Source organism: Anopheles darlingi, chromosome 3, assembly GCF_943734745.1.
Source record: "Anopheles darlingi chromosome 3, idAnoDarlMG_H_01, whole genome shotgun sequence".
NCBI lineage: Eukaryota > Metazoa > Arthropoda > Insecta > Diptera > Culicidae > Anopheles > Anopheles darlingi.
Window position 1 is genome coordinate 4,557,501 of NC_064875.1, and position 22,500 is coordinate 4,580,000.

At 48.0% G+C, this 22,500-nt stretch overlaps 1 protein-coding gene across 9 annotated transcripts in view; it reads right to left on the reverse strand.

Moving 5' to 3' along the window:
• The window catches only part of LOC125956278 (diacylglycerol lipase-beta-like), a 32,121-nt gene that overhangs the window by 9,415 nt on the left and 206 nt on the right, over positions 1-22,500 (reverse strand). For 4 of the 9 annotated variants that reach the window (XM_049687998.1, XM_049687996.1, XM_049687993.1 and 1 more), the window contains exons 2-3: positions 20,333-21,033; positions 11,691-11,927 (exon numbers count right to left, since the gene is read on the reverse strand). The gene's annotated coding sequence lies outside the window, so the exon portion shown is untranslated. Of the gene's footprint in view, positions 1-6,791; positions 7,633-11,690; positions 11,928-20,332; positions 21,034-22,409 lie in introns of those variants that run through there. The other 5 variants (XM_049687994.1, XM_049687995.1, XM_049687997.1 and 2 more) reach the window with 5 other exon arrangements.

The following is a 22,500-nucleotide window of genomic DNA, read 5'->3' on the forward strand; positions in this document are numbered from 1 at the left end:
TGGTGGGCTGCTGTCCAACACACTAAGTACAATTACATTCTCTTCGATCTTCTATCGTCCCTCCCACCACACACCGGTTGGTGGTGGTCCGCGATGGGCGTCATGATGGGCTAGGCGGCCACGTGTGTAAGGAGTTTATTATGGTGTGCTGGCCGCGCTATTGACTTGACATCTTGAACTGGCCACCCCACCCCTTTGGCGGCTGCGGCTGCTGCATCGGTGTTGTTGTTGTTGTTGTTGTTGTTGCGCCGTTGGTTGCCAAGGACAAGGTGGATTACAATGAACACAGAATCTACTTACTGGTCTCCTCCTTCAGTTGCCGTCGCCTGGGCCGAGGGCGGTCATAACCTCCTCCTCCTCCTCCTCCTCCTCCTCCTCCTCCCTTCGCGCGCCTCTTGCAACCACGTGCAACGAGGTTCATTATTAATTTAGTGGCGCGCCGCAAAGATTATTGGTCACCATCGCCATCAACCTCTCTCTCCCTCTCTCTCTCTCTCTCTATCCTAGCAAAGATGCTGTGGCTTGAGAGGACCACCACCATCACCAGCATCTGACACGTGAGAGTATCGCGTTCAGTTTTCCTTGAGCTTTCTTATCCATGGCAGCGCTTGGCACAGTGATTGCGATTGTAGCTCGAGAAATTAATTACAGAATGAGAAAAAGGAGCCAAGCCGCCGGTGTGATTGGCACGTGAGAAGAACCGGAGGGAGGGTAGGTATTGCCATCCCTATTCAGAAGAATCAATGGCGTAAAAGCGTAACTTCAATGAATCATTTTTTTTGCTTTGCCTTTCATTGGCTTCTAATTAGTAATAAGAGAGGATAACATACAACTGTTGCTGGGTTCTATATAAATGACGACTCGGTGATGGATTCCAACACAGGACAAGTGAGATCTGAGGTAGTTAATAGTATAAAACTCACAAATCATTTGCAGATGCTCGTTAGTAGTATGACAGATGCTATAGAATCATTCTTAAAGTTTTAATGCCTTCGAGGACATTATCTTTCACCATTAACAAGTGATTTCCATCACAAGCTGTCCTTCAATTGTATAAACGCCGTATAAAATATTGCGCAACAGCCACGCTCGATACAGATTCGCGGTGTAGATAAACGCTGAACAAGTCTTGCTACCCCTCAAACGGCCATCTACAGGTTGAGATGCAAAACACCATCCATCTCGGCCCACGGCACTACGGTTTTGGTGTGTGGTCCTGAAAAGGTGTAAGTGAATGATGGTTCGGTTTTTGCTCCGTGCTCGAAGGATAATTACGAAAGGTCGACATGACACGCTGCGACACAAAGAGCGCCACCACCTTATTCCTAGTGTGGCGCGTTAATGGAATCGGCTTTTCTAAAGGAAGTCCTTCGTGGAGGAGAGATTGGTGAGTGCGAGAAATCGCCATGAATCCCACCGAACCAATCTTCGCCCATGTCCCCATCGTTGGGCAATCGGTTTGATGGTTAAGATTCGATCAGAGGTTTTCGGAGTAGCTTCTCTCTGAGTCACGCAAGGCGAACCCCTGTAAATGAATAAAAACGGCGCCAGCAAAGTGCTGCCAATGAGCAGTGGCCGTTATTGACGGTGCGAATAGTCGCAGACAAAAAGAGGATTTTCAGATCACTTTTAAGGTCAGCTTGTACTGTTGTTTCATTGAAATCTGATGTACTTGCGTTAGCTAGATAAGCAAATGGCTTATAAGCTGTAAAGGCAGTAGACTATATAATGTTTCTCTTTTCATGGTGAAGCGGCCAGATTTAACTTTATACGTTTTCTAGGACTAGGCTTGTACAAATCATTTGTGCAGCATGTTTTGCGTTAGCAAAAAATGCTTTTATTGCGAATGTAACTACTCAAAAAAAAAAGGGGAAAACCCCACAAGTAATCCACATCACGGTGACCAAGACCCCATTAACACAGACGCAATTAAAGAAATGAAGCTTCACTTCATACCAAACGGAGAAAACCGTTTTGCCACCGGACCATATGTTGCGATCTACGTACGTGTGTGCGTGTGTTTCAAGCTAAGGAAGTTGATAAAAAAAAAAACACCAACGAAAAACAGATAACTGGACGCTCTCGGGGAACCAGGATTGCATCACTCTCCATTTCAAGGGTTCGGAATCCACCCAAAAACTCTCCGTTCGTGACGAATCCGGCCGGCTATTCCTGGGTCCACTAATTTGAGACAGCAACGAGTCGTTTCGAATGCCGGTCCGGGGCATCTCGGGGACCGCAGATGATACCGGCAGAGATACGGTTAATTTGATTTTGTGATCGTAAAAAAACAATTTCTCCCAAATGTCTCCAGCAGAAACGGTGCGTGCGGAGGAAAGACAAGTGACGGGGACGACGAGGACGACAACGATGAATCTCTACGCTCCATGCTCCGCTATTGTGCTAAAATTCGAAAGACGTCACTCGATTCCCACTTCAAAGGCAATCGCACGCGGCAACTTCTTCGTCCTCGACAAGGGAAGCGGTGCTTTCGTTCTCGCTGCGCCATTTCGAGTCTCCGGCAAGTATTGACTTGCTCCGGCTCATTTTACAAGCTCGTTCACAACTTCTTGGCACACTCTTGAGAGTTGTACCAATCGTCGTTTGAAAGGATTCCTGTCTGACGGCTTCCTTCCTTCGTTCGGCAATGTGTGGCCGAGATGCTTGGCGAAGTGTTTTCCACCAACAGCACACGTCAGTAACGCGCAGGTAAGCACGTTAAGCTTTTGATGCTACAAGTCGTACCAGTCACGGTTACTGCTGAAGTGGTTTGAATAATGAATCCCTATGCGATGGCGGTATGTGATGTTTCAATCGTCGAAACTGCAGCTTCCGGATGCGGGTGGAAATGTTCACTGCATTGAGTGGAAAAATTTCTAAACAACTTCACCCGGATCGGTGAGTGGTTTTCTTCCATGCCCCCATGATGTGGCGATAATTTAATCATAAGGAAATCCCCGTGCCAAGGCGTGTTAATGGATTCATCAGTTTCATCGCTTCGTACGTTAGATGCCCACTGCACACCAAAGCAATGTCACCTTCTGAACGGATGGTTGTACTGCGCGTACTGGAATGGAGAATGATTCCGGGAACCGCCAGGTAGAACAAGCTCGATTACAGAGTAAGCGGAAAGTGTTAAGTGCTTTGAAGGAACATTGCGATGAGACTGTAACTGGTAATCGGGAACTTCTTGAGAAGTGATTAGGTTTTAATAATACATAGGTACTACAGCGAATGGCGCCAGTCATTAGACTGGCGCCAAGGATTTGATTTGTGTACTTCCAGTACATACTGATAAAAGACAACACTTATGTCTTTTATATTGCCTGAATTAACATTTGAACATCGGAAGTCTAGAACACAATACAGAGCAGAAGGAAAGAACACAACTTGTTCAAAACAGTTAATGTCTTTGCAACATGAAGGTATACTTTCTGAACAACAATGACAACTGCTAAACTGGTTTTGTTTAATGTGATGTAAGTAATGAACTAACACAATTTCTGTGAAAACGATAAAACTCTTGTAAGAAAGGAATTATGGAATTCCATAAGCGAATACATGGCGTACAGGTGTCGAGTGCCACGCGGACGCCGCGGGAACAGCGCAAACATATAGTTGTTTCTGTCCAATTCTGAAACCGTCCATCATCACCGATAGACCTCATCGCCATGTGTTCGTTGATTTTTGCATACGTGTGCCACAGCGAACAACGTGTATCAGCTGGCTTCTCGAGCCAGCAAGTGTTGACGTCAATCGCGCGACCTAGACTAGAGGAGGCACCGTGCGGCCAGCAGAAGCAGCAACCGGTGCAGCGCAGCTCCCGAAAAGTTTGCCAACACCTGCCCTGCCCGGTGGTAAACCGGTAAGTCATCGCGCATTACTTCCACTGGGATTCATCTGCTCTGCCGTCCGTGCGTTCGTTCGTTCGGTCGTTCCGTGTACTGTTGGAGGCAACGTTAACGGCAAGCAATCGACCATGAGGGGACATGATGCTGGCTGGCGTTACCGTCTCGTACCGCATTCGTTGATTCAGATTTATTTTGCGTCAATTGAATGGAAATAAATTGTCAAATTAAATTAGGCAAACTTTGGCGGTTCTTGTGAACGTCGCACGCACGACAAAAAATGAACGCACGTTTTTTTTTTTGCTCTGCTGTGGCCTTTGGGAGTTTGCCAGGTGTGTGTGTGCTGTAGTGCATTTGGAGGAACGATTCGGATATTTATGTTTGAAATTTGTTGTGATTTTGTGGATAGTTCAAATGCAATACATTCCTTCATTATAAATGGAGTTGCTGCTATCGCCATTCACAAAACATCGTAGTAATGTCAGTTGTAGTAGTGACAGCGAATTTTTCGAAAAGCGAAAAATGAAAGAAGTTTTTCGCATAATAAAGATGCCATTTTACATCCTTTCTGCCTTTAAACAGACAAACATAACGCTTCACTATATTAAAGCGTGGCTATAGTGCGATGGGTGCTGTATCATCATCACAAGATCATCGACACAACGGTTCGGGGACATCAGCACGAAGCGCTCTGCTTGTTCCATCCCATCGCAGGCTTAGTGTTCGACACACCCGGGTGTTCCGGTGACTGGCGTTTCGTTTTCAAGTGCCAAAGAAAAATGCTCGGTAGTTCCGCGAGCACGCCAGAGAGCCGCGTCACCGGCAGCGTGTGTGTTTGTGCGAAATTTGTGCAATTTGTAGCTCATACAGCGCCTCCATCGCGTTCCACCCTTCCACTCGGTTCAGACCGAGCTGCACGAAGGGGGGGGGGGGGGGGTACTGCCGGTACATTGCAAAAGACGTCAAACAAGTTACGAGAGCGCTCATTGGGTCAGGGCACACAACTAAAAATTGGCGCATGATGGTGGTGTGGCGGTGATGGTGGTGCGCACTTGCTACTCGATCGGTGCCATCATGGGCGGTCGGTTCGTTATAGAGAGGGGTGTGGACATGCAGAGAAGGAGCAGTAGACGGTGGCTGGCCTGCTTTACTTGGCGGGAGGTGGGATTACTTGAGGGATTTTGTGCCTTTAAGAACCGAAGCTATCGACGTGGTGGTGCATAGTGCGACCGAATTCTAGGACAGAATATGCATTAGACCATTTGGACAACTGGCGCTGCAGACTGCAAGTTGATGCTGCTGCTACTTTGCTACTATAATTCGCTTCCTTCTGTTGCCATAGTTGCAGAGCAGCAAAGCATCGACGAGAGCACTGAGATGGTTTGACGAAAGCGACGACTGATGAGTTCGATCTGCGATCTCGCTATGAAGCACAGAGCCACGACGTACGGCAAGGTCACCGCGGTGTACACGGGCACGGGTAATCAATGTGAGGGGGGAGAGAGCCACCAGAGTGGGACACAGTCAAGTCCTACGAGGGCTTTCAAGTGGCCACCGTCGACGCATTCCACGGCGTCAGCTGAAGCGTACGCATCTCAATAGCATTGCGATCCGCTTCTGAACCTTCTGCAGGACGGCTGGGAATATGTTTAAATTTAAACAGGCTTCGATTTGCTTCAGCAAAACCTAGTTCACAAAAATGCTTAGAAAATTATGCAAAACATCGTGTTATTGCTTTCCGGTGCTGTTGAAACCACCCTCTTTACACTGTAAAGAATCGACCGTAGGTCACGTTTTTGCCGCGTAAAGGAAAGAATCATCATCCAATTGTTTGTTTTTTTGTGGCCAAATTTAGCTTTCACCGCCCGATATTAGAGATTATTGTCGATGGAACACACCCTGGTCAACCACTGGCGTCATTGCAGAGAACAAAGAATCAAATAGTTTCATTGTAGTTTCACGATGTACTTCAAGCCACATTTCCCGATGAAAAGTATAATAAATTATGTCAGTTTATCAGCACCATATTCGTTGTGAATCGGTATCTTGTTTCTTCATGTTGATCTAAGCCCATAAGCTACAAAACCGAGGTCTGCAAACCAATCTGCTCCAAACGTTGATCATTCATTCGAATGAAAAGCCAACGGGCATCATTTTTAAGAAAAGGCAAACCATAAAATCAAAGATCAACAGATGCCTGACGCACTTGAAAACGAAACCACTCGAATCACTTGATCGCGTTTATTTAATTTCATTCCTCTCGATCTCTGCCAGGCAACCCGTTCGACCGCCCGCTTCAAACCCTCGGCCACTGGCTTTCCGTTTCGATCTGCAAAGAACGATCCGCGATCTCGTCATCGTTCCAACGGATTGGATCATTGACGATCCGTCGGAATCGGCAAAGCAAAAGACAAAGATTGCCGTTTCCTCGCCGTTAGCTATTAGTCATAGTCGGTGGCAGCAGCAGCTGCTGCTCAAGTGAAGAACCAGCTCCCGAAGCGTAGGAATGTTTCGTAAGAACGCCACCAACCAACCACTTCGCAGTCGTGCGGTTTTCGAAGCCGCAAAAGGGCATTACAGACCGGCAGACAGGCGGCACACACGGCAGTAGCAGGTCGTTCGGCGATGTAAGTGAGGTGCCAGCCGCAGCATTTGTTTGTGCAAGCAACGTTTACAGATTTCGAAATCCATTTCCAATCCGCTGCGATGCGAGCGGTTCAAGCATCGGCCAAGGTCAAACGGGCAGCGAAGCATATCCAACCCCGTTATGAATCGCCGTGTGTGTTTGTGTTCGGTTGATGGCAGGGTCGCGAGTTTAAATTTTCTCGCCCATCGAGATTGAGTTATTCCAAAAGAACCGCGAGGTATACGGTACGCGGTGGTGGGATGCTGCTGCCGCTACCCACAATGTGTCAATTCGATACATTGCCTTCATTTACTTACGAATGTCACGTTCGATACCGCCCGGAAGAAGTCTCCCGGATGCTCAGAGTGCGCGATTAGAGACTTGATGAAACGGGATTTTCGTGCATTGGTTTCGATAGTGATTGTAGCACGTCCCGACAGCGCTGCGCTTAATATTCATAAGCGTGAAATCCTGGAGTTGGAGAGACATTTTATCTGGACCTGTATCCCCGCCCCTTGGCACCACCCACCGAGTCTCGTTAATCATTCTAGCGATGGACAGCGAACAACGGACCACCATTACTCGCGCTCAATCACTCACTCACTCACTCACGCGGCACAGTGTCACCAGCATTACCACACCGCGAATGTCGTTGTGACAAACGTTCCTGCCACGGGAACTGACCGCGCGTAAACAGTAGCGCATCGTCTAATGGCCGATTGGCTTACTCCACGGCGTTGCGGTCTATTCGCACTCAATTGACCTGACGCTTCCGCGCTGCGTGCACATCGATGGTCAGGCCGATGGACTAACTGATTGGACCGGCACGATTACACACATGCACGAGGGGGAACCCGCGGTAAAAATAAACGCGACCATACGCGTACGACGAACTGCCACGTAGCTCTGATGGCGTCGAGGGCGTCGTAGATGTTACCGGTAATCGATCGACTGCCACCTATTCCAACGTGATCCGTAATGGTACCGGTCCGTGACGTCATATTGGACGTGACAATGTGACGCGAGCGTGACGACGAGCGCTTGACAAAACGGCGATGACGCGTTGGGCGTTGCATTGCCAAGCTGCGGTTCTCCTTGCTCCATCCTCGGTGCCGTGGCTCGGTTCTTTCCGTGATGAATTATTAGTTATTCAAAGCAGAAATCCCGCGCCGCGGTAACGGTGACGGAATTATTCATTGACAGGATGGAAGCGGGCAGCAGTTTAAAGCACGTTCCATAGAGCCGCTATGCTTCGCGTGTACAGCTACACGCTCGCTTCATTTTAAAGTGATCTAATTAGGGAGGGGAATCGAAACTTATCTTGAAGTTTGAATAAGTCAAAACACGTGCGCCCTGGTACGGTAGGCATGCGATTGTATTTCCGAAGGAGGAAGCCGGCCAAAAACAAGTCTCAAGAATGGGGAAATGGTACCGGAAGCATGCAGGTCTTGAATACCAACAAAAGCGGGAGAACAAAGAAAACATGGTGAAGCATATCGTGTCGGTAGCGTTTTGCCTCTCAGTTAATGATACTTAGTTGGGCCAACAAAGCGAGTCCGTCACAAAATCTTGATGATGCTAAAGCCGTTCCAGCAGCAGAAAGCCATAGCCGCGGAAAGTGGTGACTAGATTGTTAAGCATCGATAGGAGTTCTTTCAATTTTAAATGAAAGCAAGAGAAAAAAAAGTGAAGGTCCAAGCAATCTTGGAAAATAGTCTAACGTGAATAGTAGTACTTCACAAAAGTTCTTCTCGAACACCACGAGTATTTGTAGTAATTATGTAAGTGCACCCCATGTCTAGATCTAATTTCACGATTCAGACTATCTCACCAATCCCCAGACGAATCGATCACAGGGGTGGTCGTTTTGGGCGTACTGGCAACAGCTTGAACACGAAAGTCCAACGAATGGATAAGACGCGGCAGGTGCGAAGTGTGTGAACGCAAGAGCGCTATCATCAACGCTATAACCAGCTGGCAACGCACAGGAGAGCTAGATAAGATTCGTACGATCCAAGGAAACCGCTACGGATTGGTCGGTGCACCAATCGCACGTTGCGTGCCCTGCTGCTGTTGCCGTACTATCAACCGGATGTGCCCTAATGGGCTGGAATTGACGTCTATCGTCGCTCGTTGGAGGATTAGGCAGCAGAATTCGGTACAGAAAGCAATCCCACATCCCGGGCCATCTTGCAGTGCGTGAGGTGAGTGAACAGCACAGCGTCTGACCTTCTCCTCCGCGGAACCCCGGCCTCACTCAATTGGCCTGGGAAACGGGAGTAGCCACTGCGCAGTGTGTGGATGCATCGGCTGCACCAGGCGGCGCAAAGATAATTTATTGCCATTCCGGAACGTGTTCCGGCTGTGGCAGCAGTTGATCAGCGTGCCTCGTCATCGTGATCATCATCTTCGTCGTGCGTCCTCAGTTCTCATGAAGCGCTAAATTGACTCGCCGCCTCCTCCCGCGAGTTGCGCTTTTCAGTGGTTCGATAGATAATCGCACACGCTGATAGCCGCTAGTCAGGCCGATACAGCCTGCTGGTTACGGCACTCAACGCAACGCATACGTCAGAGGCGGTCTATCGAAGGTGGCTTCCCATGGCGCTCGCTCTATTGAGCCGGTACCGCGATGCTTATCAGTCGAATATTTGCCGAGTTTAAAGTCCACACAGGAGCTACCGGAGTGGTGGTAGATAAATTGAATTACCCCCTGCTCCACCAGTCGCTTGTTCGTGTTCGACAACAATTGAGTTATATGGAGTTGTGTTTGAGTGGACTCTAGGCATTGAACATACGAGCGCTTTGAACCCATTTTCGTGCAACATTTCGTGGCCGGCCGATGCAACACCGGAAAACACACGCGGTCATATAAAAGCGAACACACCAATGAAATGTGTGACTCCTGCAGACTGTCCTTGGCAAGAGGAGGATGAAGAGACGATAAACTCGTGACACCATCCAAGTGATCCGGGGAAGTCGCGGGACAAGGTTGCTACGGTTGAGTTCAAATATATTGACCCCAGTCTCGCTCGCCTTTACCTAGTACAGGCCGGAACCGAGCGTAATCAATTATCGAACAGTCTTCTTCACCACTGTTCTGTTGCTTTGCCGCGACAGTTCACCCAGGATCGAGGACGGTGAGAAATGTGTTCCAATACTTCCTGTCTAGCACAAGGATGTGGTTTATCATTTAAGCTATCCTTGGAGTTTACACAGCATCGATACTTCCATAAAGGGGTTTTGGGTTTGTGAAGTATATTCCCGTTTAAATTGCAAACAAGATGGGCCACTCAAAGTGAAGTTCATTTTCCTAACGTTAAACACTTCTTAATGGGTGCACTTTTGCACCGTTGTTATGAAAACGACTTCGATATTGCAGACATTAGTCCCTTTTTTGTTTTTGTTTTCCATTTTCCACATAGATTTCGTCTTTCTCACACGGGGCTTATATTTTATTTATAATAAGATCTGTCCCTCCATTTTATTACTTACTTATCTCCTAAACCACTTCTTAAACTCCGATATCACTTAAAGTGTTTTTCTTTTTCAAAAATTGGTATACATTCATAGCGAGAGTAAATCCCTCTCTGTAAATTACACTTGACGCGTTTTCTCGACACAAACACAAAAAAAAACATTCCAAGCTATAACAAAACGATAATTTAATAGCTACTACACCAACAATTGTAGAGGATGATTATGGCGTCCGTGTCCCGGAAGGTTAGACCTTGCCCGGCACTGTGGCAGTACTAGCAGCAGCGTTAATAATCCTTTCGTGATGTACTCAGCGCGAGCAAACGAGCGAACGAGCGTAAGCACGGGCCAAAGGTGCCGGTCGAATGAGTGTACTGATCGCTTCTAATAACACCATAGCGTCCATGGGTGCCATTGCCAACGCTGGAGCGCCACCCGAGGGCACCTAAGTTCATACCTTCATCAGCGGGTATATCGTTTGCGGGTGGCTAAGGGAATCACGCCTGATGAGGGAATTCCCGGCTCACCGCTTGGTCTCCGGTTGAATGCGGAACTGTGATCTGCCCCCCCCCCCTCCCTTCTCTCTCTCCCCCGCAACTGGTGTAAATTAAGAACGGCCAATAAAGTCACCAGCAAGTGTCCACGACTACTTCCAAGAAAGCACTAGCAAAGGGAAGCAAAGGACACGGAAGCGGACAAATGCAAATCGATCAGATGTGATACTCTGTGTATGTGTGTGTGTCGTTCCTCGAATCCACCTCGTTGGTGAGAGGACTCCATGAGTGGGTCTACCGGGTACTAACGGGCTATGATTATAGAAGCCTGGCTATTTGAGGTCACAAATGATACGGTTCGCATATCGCTGGCAGGCTGCTGAAGGTTGTCAGCAAAACTTATCTGATGCTAACCGAGACCACCACGTCCTTCATCATGCACTCGTCTTGCGCTGGCGAGCGGCGTGCGAACTCGGAACTACATACAAGGCCTTGACCAACACCAGGCATGGTAAGCCCGGGCGCTCTGATTCTCCTAACAATCCACGCAGATTGTTTGGCTTTCAGGAAAAGGTGAAGAATGGAAGCAATATTACACTTGTTTTACATAATGTTTTCATCAGTCTCAGCGGCCCACATACCGGCTCCGGCAGAGGCTCCAGAAGTCCCCGCAGGCGACGCGCATAATGGCATGATAAACGGTACGCAAATGCGATGCTAAAAATATGCTCCATCACACGCACCGCTCGGAATGGAATGATGATTGGGAGCCATTGCGGACGCGACTACATTAGTAGCCAATTATGCGGCACCCACGGGTTTCGCCGCAGGCCAAAAGAAGCTTTGTGTACTACCGGGAACTTTCCGAGTGCTGTCTAATTCCTGTACCGTGTGGTAGTATTTTGGAAACGTCGGGTATGATCTACTTGTGCAGATGAGAAGTACTCAAAAGGGCAGCCAGCACGTGACTGTTAGGCTTTTGGGGGAAATATTTACAAAGGAAGACAAGGCGCACCGCAGAAGACATAAGAGCTCCTCGTCTTCCGATTCGTGCCATCAGACAAAGAGAGACGCACCGCTAATATTAGATGCCGATAAATTTGGCACATAAATTTGCATATCAGAGCAGCAGTGTGGTGTTTTGGGAGTAATTTTCGGGGATAGTTGGCCCACACAATTTATGATGTAACAATAAAAGGCGCCATCGAGTCAGGCACCGTCGCCGCAGTCGCCACTAACGTTACTTACCTCGGGTAATCGTTTATCACTGGCGTCACTACCAGACTCGTCAAATAAGTGTCACTGCTGCTGCTGCTGCTGCTGCGGCTATGTTATTGTAGCGAGGCTCTCGTGACCAACGACCCACTCATAGCTGTCGCTCACCGTTGCGCACGACGCTTTACCGTGTGGCGTTCGGTTCGTCCTGATGCTGCTGCTGCTGCTGCTGGTCGAATTATCATTCGTTCAATTTTCCTCATCGGAAAGCTACAAAGGACGATAGACGAGAGGGGGAGAATATTTTTTAAAAAATGTAATTAAGGCGCTTCGGCAAAAAGAAAAATACCGAAACAACGTAGCGTTCTGCTATTCGAGGAATTAATTGGATTTTTCGCGTAGTTCATCTTGATACTCTCTCGGCATCATTTTGCTGCTGCTTCAATGCGAATCCTGAATTATGTTAAAGCATAAAAGAGCACCGTGTGGCATACTTGTACACTCGGTTGATCAATGACCATGGATGAAATGAAGGCCAACACATCCTGCAGCCGACAAATGGTCCATTAACAAAATTGGTCCCCAAGTGTATTCTGCCTTTTTTGTCTTGGTACATGGAAATAAATCAAATGGTTGCAGCTTAGGGTGCCAATATATTGACATTATTTATTGCCAATATGCTGACAAGAAGGATTTGTGAGAGTTTGAGCAAGGTTATTTTGCTACCTAGTAATGGTCTCAAAAATGTGATTTTCGTTCAAAAGTGATTATTCAAAATCATAGCTAACTACTCAGCAGTGTATTTGTTTGTGCTAAAGGATCACACAAATAATACCATCAAAAGAATTTTTAAAGCAAGTACATGAAGGTATATGTTTCCATGCTACATGGTATGTAGCAAACTGGCAAACAAATGGAAATCGAATAGCATCGCTTTCCTTATTTAGCTGTTAGCCAGAAAGAAAGCAAATGTTATTTTCGCCGTTCAATCGGTTATATCGTTTATACCATTTAGCCATTAATTTTTACCATCGCGCGTAATATTTAAGGGAAGGAGATAGCGTTTTCAAATGACTATATACATCAACCAGCACCCCTTAAATGTTCGTCACGAACATGGTTCGATTGAACACTCTCAAACCGTTCCCATTACGTGCTGCACAATATACTCCAAGTGGCGTACTTCCCAATGGTGTAGTGTATCGCATTATTGTGCGAGAGAATAATTTATCACCCCAAATTACCCCCCTGCCCATTACGAGTCGATTGGTGAGCTCCAATGAGCAATGGACTTCTGTCGCTGTCGCTAGTATAGCCTTCGCGTCGCATAACAGGATTGAAATCCGATCAATACCAACCCCCGTTATCGCGATATCGCGCTCTGATGATGGGGAAATGCATCAGTAAAGCAGCAAAGGGGAACATAAAACCGTACGACCTGAGCGACCATCGAAACCACACAACCGGGCAGCAGCTCCACCGCAGATGGCGACATTCCAGCAATACACAGCACAGTACGGGGAACGGCTGGGTTGTGAGGGAGGTCCGACATTTCGTTTTGCACTCATTCCGATCGACCGGACATTCACTCGTCCCGTGTTGAGGTAGGTTTTTCCTTTTCGACGTCGACGATTTCCTTTTCCAACCACCACGAACATACGCCCACTGGCCCGGGTACAGGCATTCCGGTTGCCGCTAGTGTTGCGGTTCGGTATGTTTGGTTTCCCTTTCGACGGATTCGCTGGTCACCGGCCTCGGCGCCAGAAAGAGGGGGAAAAGTGTGTGATGGAGTGTGACTAAAAGGCTGGCACGGACACTTTACGGTGTCGGTTTCGTTTGGAATGGGTTTTTCGTTTAAAACCCTTCCAGCCGCCGCTAGAGCCCTTTCAGCTCGTTATGTTTATGCAAATCTGTGCAGAGCTGATTCCAGTTTCTGCTTTTGTTTCGGCAATGTTTGCGATGAAAAAAAAAAAACAAGAATCAAACAAATTCGCTTAACCCACGATTATTCAAACGCACATCAAAACGAAAAACCATTCCGATTTATCCTGACGGAATGTTTGATCAATAGTCGAGTTCAGTATCGGTATTGCTTTCCGGAAGAAAAAAAAAACTTTGTTACAGTATTGTAGCAGGATGATCTATGTTTTATGCTGCCATAAAAATAGCACCCGGGCAAGAGCCGGTAGTCTGGATTGTACCAACCCACCCAAACATGGGAATTCGGGACAGGGATTTGGGAAAGGAAATACCGCACTCTTTGGAATGGCAAACGCCATGAAAAGACCTTGCCGCGAAAGAGGCTATCCCTCTCGCTGGTGACAGTTCGTCGGCTTAGCTTACGATGAGCATCAGATAAAATCTGAAAGTGAACCAATACTGCTCGCGAGCATGCAAGAACCTAGTAGTCTGAAGGTGGGTTGTTAAAAACCAGCCGATACCAAGGAAATCGGGAAAGGAAATGCTGTACGCCTTGGAATGGTGGGCAAACGACCTGACGGACCTTGAGCAGGTTGTCCACTCTTTCTCTCTGGTTTGGTCTTCTGGTCCAGCAGAACCGGACAGCAAACGGAGACGGACGTTGCAAAATCCGAAAGTGAACCAATAGTTCCCGGGCAAGAACAGCTAGTCAGTGTACCTGACGGTGAATTCTTCAAATCCGTCAACTATAAGCAAATCGGGAAAAGAAATCCTGTGTACCTTGGAATAGGGCAATGGCAAAGGTTCTGTCGTGAGAGGTTTCGCTTGCGGCGGACAGAGATAGCTGGCAGATGCGGCCATGTATCATAGCGGCATTCGCAAATTGCAACGAGAATCGTTTCTTGACGAATCGACGACGAGAAAAGTGCGCAACCCTCCAGGCAGCATCCATCATTTCTCGCGTGTCATCTTTGTTCACACAATTGGTATCTGCTTCCTGGTGACTCTCCCCCCCCCCCTCCCCACAAACACTCGCTGCTATTTATTTGTAGAGACCACCATTTACAGAAAATTGTGCTTGTTTATTATAAATGTTGTTTTTTTTTCAGGCGTCTTCTATAAAAACGGGAGGTTGATTATTGTATAAAAACGGGAGGTTGATTCAGACCGGATGTGCAGAGAGGGCGTGGTAGGTCCAAAATCGAGATGGTGCGACGGTATCGACATTGACGCCAGAATAGCAGGACTACCGACTTGGAGGACGACGGCCAGAGCGCGGTAGCGGAATCTTCTCGTTGCTCGTCGGTTCTAGCGCACGATAAGTAAGTAAGAATTATGTGTTCATTATCCTTATCATTCAAACTGATTAGCTTTATTCAAGCCCCTCTGTTTGTTTTGTTATGCTTATACAACTGTCATCATGTCGTGAACTTATATATACGAAAATTACTTATTACCGTTTGTGGAATTAAATCAGTTCTTATTAGTTCTTAACCCTTACAAAAGGGGTTACACAAACGAACGTCGTTGCAGATTGAGCAACGACAGCTTCTGCAAACATGCGTATCTTTTACAACACTTGAGTAACTTGTTTCCAAGTGCATGTATTCTTTTTACGATCGATTATTGAAGATCATTTTTCATTACATTGGTGCCATGTAAATTGGTCACTGCCACTGTTCAATCTGTGACAACCGTCGATAATCGTCTCGATGGAAAACGAATAAAGCAATATCGCAATGTGTACCGCGCTGCACGTACGTATGTAACAGTCGCCAATAACCGAGCCTTCATTCAATCCAGTTAGAATGATCGTTTACTTTGCAAACTGTGTGCCGGCCCTCCCCACGACCGTTGCACGGCATGCAAGACGAATCCGTTCTACGACATATGTTCTACGACATTGCGTTTGTATTGGATAGAGTGTCTCTCGCTGGCCCTTCTCGCTCGTCACACTGGGGTCTACGCCACTCCTCCAGGGCACTTCATTGAAACGGCCTTCCGAGCTACCCTCCATGAAGCGTACCTTCCTTCTCCATCTCGTCTCCAACCAATCCGATATGCAAGCGTGCAGGCACATATACCAACACACACACACACACATACACACACGTACATGCTAGATGTCGCTAGATTCCGATGGATTGCAACATACTAACGTTCCGGCTGCACATTGCGCAATGATGAATTCTTCTCGGTAGAGGCGCTGCGTTGACGGTCCGCCGCAGCGGAAAACAAGTTTACCGCTGCCCCTTGGGTGCCCCTCTCTTCCCTTTCCAGGGGGGGACGGTGAGGGGTGGGGGGGGGGGTGGTATGGATTTTCACCATTTATGCGACCGTCCGTCCGCCATCGGCTGCACTCGAATCACCAGCGATCAGCAGCGAACGCCAATGGCGCTGCTCAGCGCTGCGGGCAGGCTTGCTGGCTGGCTGACTGGTTGGCAGGCTAGCTAGCTGGCGGTGAGGGTAAGAGCCTGGAGGTTTTGGTTTGGTCGTCGTCGCTGGTTATGCTGGTACAGCTTGCGAGTGTCGTGCCGAGCCCAGCACAGCATAACTACTTCCAGATAATAACAATAATAAATTGCCTCTCTGCGTTCGTCGTGGGTTGACATCAGAACGGAATGAAGAAAAACCGTACCCTGTCTCACTCTCACTGGCCTCTCCTGGTCCGGTTCTCGCCCGGGGGGACCACTGCTGCTGGTTTATGGCTTAAGTTCATTCAATCCAATTGGTTCCATTCGGTGCCGTTTGCTGGCTTGCTGCTACACGCTGGCGCTGCCTTGCAAACCGACCGACCAGTACCAGCGACCGAGGTTGAGAAGAGAACGGAGTTTTCAAGACGTCATAATGCTCTTATCATTGTAGTGTTTCGCTCGGTTTTCCTTGCATAGTTTTTCGTATCCCGTGTCTCCACAGTGTCCTGGCACGGCGTTCAGCGTTTTCCTTTCCAACAAAGTCCTTGTAAACTGCCCACCAGGGACGACTAGGAAAAGGTCGAAGCAACAAACTGCTGCCTTACCAAGTGGAGGGGTTCCGCCCGGGGTAAAGCAAAACCAAACAAAGGCATTCGGAAGAGCACACGGCGAATGTTTCGCTACAAAAGCTACAGATTTATCTCTCACCATTGAGCAGCAGCAGTAGCAATGGCGATTCGATTTTATGGAAAGCATACAATCCGGAGAATCCGGTCCTTGGTTGAAGCTGCAATTTTCTCCTTGGTCGGCCATGGTCGAGATGGTCGATGTGTTGACCCCGACGCGTAAGGTCAGATAGCGTGGGCGCACATTTCCGCTGCCGGACGCTTGAATTCGCTTCAATTCCACAGGCGAGATTAGAGCCGATGAAGCGTGAATTATACGCAGTAAAAGCACCGTCTGACCAGGCTTTCATTCTTGCTCAGCAACAACAGTGCATCTCCTCTTCACCGAGCGGTGGGAGTGGATGCCTCGCATTTTATCCCCTTTCAAAAGGCTTTTTGCAAGTCACTACCACCCATAAATAAGTCGATAGCAGCGGATCAGTGGACAAAAGAAAAACAAACGGATTCGATAATCTTCGCAGCGATAGCCATTATCGGTACCAATGTTTGGTTACTGGTGTTCCAACTGACCACCAAGCACTTGGTGACCTTACCGGTTGTCCCGTGATGTACGCGAGTTGACAGCTGCTGTTTACAACATTTGGGCATACACATACATTGTGTTTTCGAACGGCAATACAGCGGTGCGTTGCTCGACTACAACCACGTTGTACCTTGTATCAACAGGGGCAAGTGGTTTAGAAACAACAAACGACACATGTTTGTACAGCCGGCTATGGAGTTTTTTGCTGGGCGTAAAGTGTTTGATTGAGCAAGGATTCGGTAAAGAAATGAAGACAGGGCTTTTCGGCACTAGGTTATGCCTTACTTGATGCTACCCGGAAGATGATCCTCAAAGACGATTCTCTTCTGCAATTGGAACGATGATCCTCTCAGACCTTTCCGATCTGCGTCGCAATGTATTGGAAGGTCGTACTATGAAGCTCGGGGCACGCAAAAAATCTTGTAAAAGTCGTAGACGCTAAAACAGAACTTTGAAATCGACGACAACAAACCGTTCGTCATGTGGCCGCCAGCTCATCCAGCTAATTTGTCCTCCATATTTATCCGGCCATCCGAACCGAAGCGAACCTGCGATCGGAGCTCAAGTTGAGTGTACGTTGACTCCCTGGGGGGAGCGAGTTGGTAGTTGTGCTATAGGCGTACTGCCAACGAGTTGTACGGAAGTAAGATGCGGGAAGACGGGAGAAGGTAACGCTGGTCAGTAACGACGGAAGGCACCATCAGCATCTCTTACAGCACACCTGCCTTGCGCTAGGTGATGTAACTCCGTATGACTGATCCGACCAGCGACAGAGAGGGAGAGCGATCAGTGTCTGTGAGACATTATGCAGGCAAGTACTTCCAGGATGTATACGAGCGATAGGGGACCTCCAGATTGTACTCCGTAGTTGAACATGCATCTAATGCAGATGAAAGCAACCTAATGCAATCACACGCATTGGTCGATCGCTAAAATTTGTCACAAAATGCGGCGCGTAAGGATGACTAAGAACTTGTGAAGCTCCAATTAACTGTTGTTGTAAATAAACAGTCCAATAAAACAGTTCCATCTTTATAGCGGGAAAGATTAGATTAGGGTGGACTTTATGAGAGAGAGTACATGAGAGCCAACGTTGATGAGTGACAAATGGCTTTCAATACAGTTAATTATTGCACTTGATTGTAAAAGAAGTTTTAGAGCAAATGATCTTATTGAATGGGGAATGAAGTGCGTATATTTGTATGAAAATATTTCTATGATTGTTCCAAGACCATGTCCACTACATTATCAACCATTCTCATCATTCTGCCAAGAGTAAAACGCTGAATCATCCTCCTTTTGCTCTCTCGGATATACTCGGTGGCCATCCGATCAAAGACGATGAATCTCCATCGTGTGCTTCTGTGCGCCAAATGAGATGCCTCTATATTCTTTCTTCTTTGATCGACCGGAACCAATTCCAAAACGAGTTCGAGTGCCTTCTTCTATCCGCTACTCTCGCCAAGCAGCATAAGGCGCGGTTGAGTTGCTTGAAATGGTCGGGAATCCCCAAAGCTCTTGTTGCCCCAAAAAACCTGACCAAATCCACTTCGTACGAGTACGAGGCATCCAATCATCTTCAACAATCGTCCTCCTCATTATCCCCCATTTTGTTTCTCTTTCTTACAATAGACACACACAGATACGGTATTTTGAGGGATATTTTTCGCGACCACAGAGGTAGCGGACCCCATCTTCACTCCTCATGATGCGTAGTTTGTTGTACTATTCGCGACCGTCTGTGCGCGGTGATCGCCGTGACCGATCAAGCCGTGGCGCAGTGAAGGAAATGAAGATACGGTAATGTTTGGAGTGCGGGCTCTGTCGGTTCTGTTGGTTCTTTTCGCGCCCACAGGTGCTGGATAATTAGCGGCACCGACAGCAAACATGAACATAAAACTGAACTCTCGAGGTTAAAGGCCACTGTGAACACGGAAGCAGCGGCAGAAAAGCAAACAAACCTTCAGTGAAATCCCGCAGCTTCCTTTGGCGCCCCATTCCCGATGTGGAGGAAATCAACGCCAGCGCAATGACAAATGAATACGGCCATAACCAAACAGCGATCAGCGAGCTTTAACCTTTTACGCTGCGCCTGCCTGCCACTGACGACTATCACTCTAGCCTTCACCTCGCAGCTCGCAGCCCAGAATGTCGGCACTCTTCGAGTGTGACCTTGAAATGTGATAACGGATATGCAGCCTTCGAATACTCGAATTTGCGATTTTATCCGTTTCATTTATGGGTTGAATTAGCAGTCATTCTTAAGGATTTTACCAATAATTTTTCCTTCCGCTTGTTCTAACATTGACGTTTAACGGGCGTTAAACTAACGGGCAAACTAAAACTTATCTTCTGGTGGTACAACTTTGGATGAATGAATGGCAAAGATAGTAGCACTACGACCGATCCCGCAATCATGCTCTCGCCGTTCACCTTTTGGGCCAGCAGCACTTTTTCCGTTTTCGTACTTGGATACTTCTGCGACCTCCCGTTTGTCCGTTTTAACCACAAATCACCGCCTCCCCTTTTGCACCGTCATTTGGACAAATAAAACCCGTTTGGCGCGAACCATCATCTCACAGCCGCACAGTGCCAAAAGAGGAGTGCAAAACTGGTTCGCAGGGGTTTGGGGTAAGGTATGTTTTGATGCGTCCCTGGCGGAGTGGGAGGCACAGATACGATTGCAGTCGATTGGACTATACTGGATAGTTTCAACTCTGCGCGACTTTAGCATAAGTGCTGGTCGTCCGAGCACGACGCGACGAAGCCACTGGCATGCATTCGTCATATAACGCTCGCAGCTTCCGTAGCTACGTTTTCGTATGTGGCATTAGTAGTCTTCATTCCCAAAGTGTTGTTCTAGTAGGCACAGAGTCTGGCTCATTTTGAGGTGGTTCTACTGGGCATATTTTCCCAATAAACCGCGAGCTCAGTAGGTCAGTCGGTAGCTGCAGGTTTGCAGACATTTAACGATTGCCCTAGCAACCATCTTAGACGTTAAGCTCACCAATTAGAAGCTTAATGGTAAACCAATTAATGGTATCTACTCGATGTGGTTTCCAATAAATGTCTTTTATTCGACCATAAATTAGTATTGGCCATTTTGAGTGATAGACGGACATCTTCCCTTACCTTTGCGAATTTCGTCGTCGTTTTTAATGCTCGTCGCGCTGCTGCTGCTGCTGCTGCTGCTGGTGGTACTTTCAATGGATGCTAAACCCACCTCTCTTCTCCGGTGGTACACCGTGGTTCACTAGCCGTGTACTCCTTTTTCCACCCCGTTTGCTTTCACTTTACTACTCGCACCCTCTGCCTCCACCTCGCCACTTACTCGTGCGTTTTCCCGGCCCCAGAGCACTTCTATTTTCATTTGCTGCTGCTACTTACACACCGATACACTACGGGGCTCGGCACACACATACGTATTCGGGCACACGTACACACATGCACACAAACACGACGCTAGGAGTGTGGGCACTTTTGGGGCGTTGTGTGTGGGCCTCCACCGCCTCCCCTTTGTTGCACTCTCCGCTCAACTACTTGGCGCGCGCGTTCGACGGGGTTCGACGACTCGCGGCGTCTCAGGCGTCGTCTTACCCCTTCTTCTGTATCAAACCACACGCAACCCAGCAAAGCACAGCACACACTCGGCACACTCGGCACACTACTCTATTGCTTATTACACTACTTTTACTTTGAACGTTTCGTACCGATTTCCCGCCGCGCCTGCTGCATCGGGGACTTGCTAATGGTGATTGTGGTGTGTTGCTGGTGTTAGTGGTCGTTGGTTGTTGCAGCAAATCGACGCGCACGAGGCCTTCAGCACCTTCAGCCTGTTTTGGGGAGATAGAGCGAGGATGGAGGAGGTTTTACTTACTTTACCACAGCATTCAGTGATCGTCTGCGATCGCTGAAGACCCCTTCCCCTACGGTTGCGAGCGCAGATGATCATGCGATGATGATTAGGTGAGCAAAAAGAAGCCTGGTGGGGGTGGCATGGACCATTCCTTGTTGGCTTGTTTTCACGCCTTTTTCCACCATCACCTGCGCGATGGAAAAAGCATTCGCAAAGGAAAGGAACCCATGGTGAAGCATGGTAACACATAAGCTACTAGATCGTCACGCTAGTTCACTCCATAACGCAGTCTCCATGTCGCATCCTGGTTGAAGTGCTTCCGCCCTAAGAGAGGTCAGCGGTCGCTTAACACTTCGTTTTTCACACTTTCCCCCTCCCCTGGGTGGACAGTCCTCATTGTAGCGCTTGTTCGAGTCATTAGCACCGGCACATTTCTTCCAGAAGCAAGCATGAAGATCCGTGCGGCCATGCGATCCAGCGAAAGAGTAAAGGTAAAGAGTTAAAAAAGCAGTCAACGGGAATCCACCCGAAAACTGCGACACACCAACACGACACGATAACCTCAAGCAGGTTTTGCAAATGGAGTGTCGAGCATATGAAATATAGATATTCTGAAAGAACAAATTAAAATTCCTAACCAACAGTAGCGCTGGCATGCGGAAGAACTTGCTAGCGTGTTCCAACTGGGTTTTGTTTAACAAGCATTTGGAAAACCGGCCACTCGCCCTTAAACCAGATGCGGGCCACGCCGGTTCCCTCACCACAAAACAGAAACACCTGGCGCGACTGAGATTATGATGGCAAAGCAGGCGATGAATAGGCAGCTGAAGAAGCATCAGAAGATAGGGCGCTGAACATGCGTCTCGCTTGATTCTGAACTCATCGATTGTCGAGGGAGTAACTGAGAAGGGTACAAAACACAATTGCCCGGAGATTGGATCTTCACGCGTGAGATTTCTTTGCTTTCTCTTCACACCTGGCTAACCCACATTGTCGTATGCTCGCACACACAGAGGGGACGTAAATGTGAAGAAGTAGAGAAAGTAGCGCGCGCGCGGACGAGGAACGTAAACATGCTTGGTTCTCCGCCGCGTTGCATCACGCGGAACGTGGAACCCAACAACGTTGCCGGCTCAACACACTTCAACAGCTGATTCTTTCCAGGCATACCGGAAGTGCTGACCACTGCTGCCACACCTTCCCTAGGGCCCCTCAGCGCTTTCCTGGCATGCTTCGATGCGGTCGCAAAGCGCAACGTTTCACGGTAATGAACTATACATGCGTTACTCTGAAGAAGGAGTTAAGAATTCATGCCTTCTTGGGTTTGCTGACAATCGGCAGCGGCGCACACACCCGTTTTACGTGGGCAAAGGTAAACAACTGACACGGCAAACGAATGGGACGGCAAAAAGGACAACCGTTAACGCCAGCAGCACTATCACTT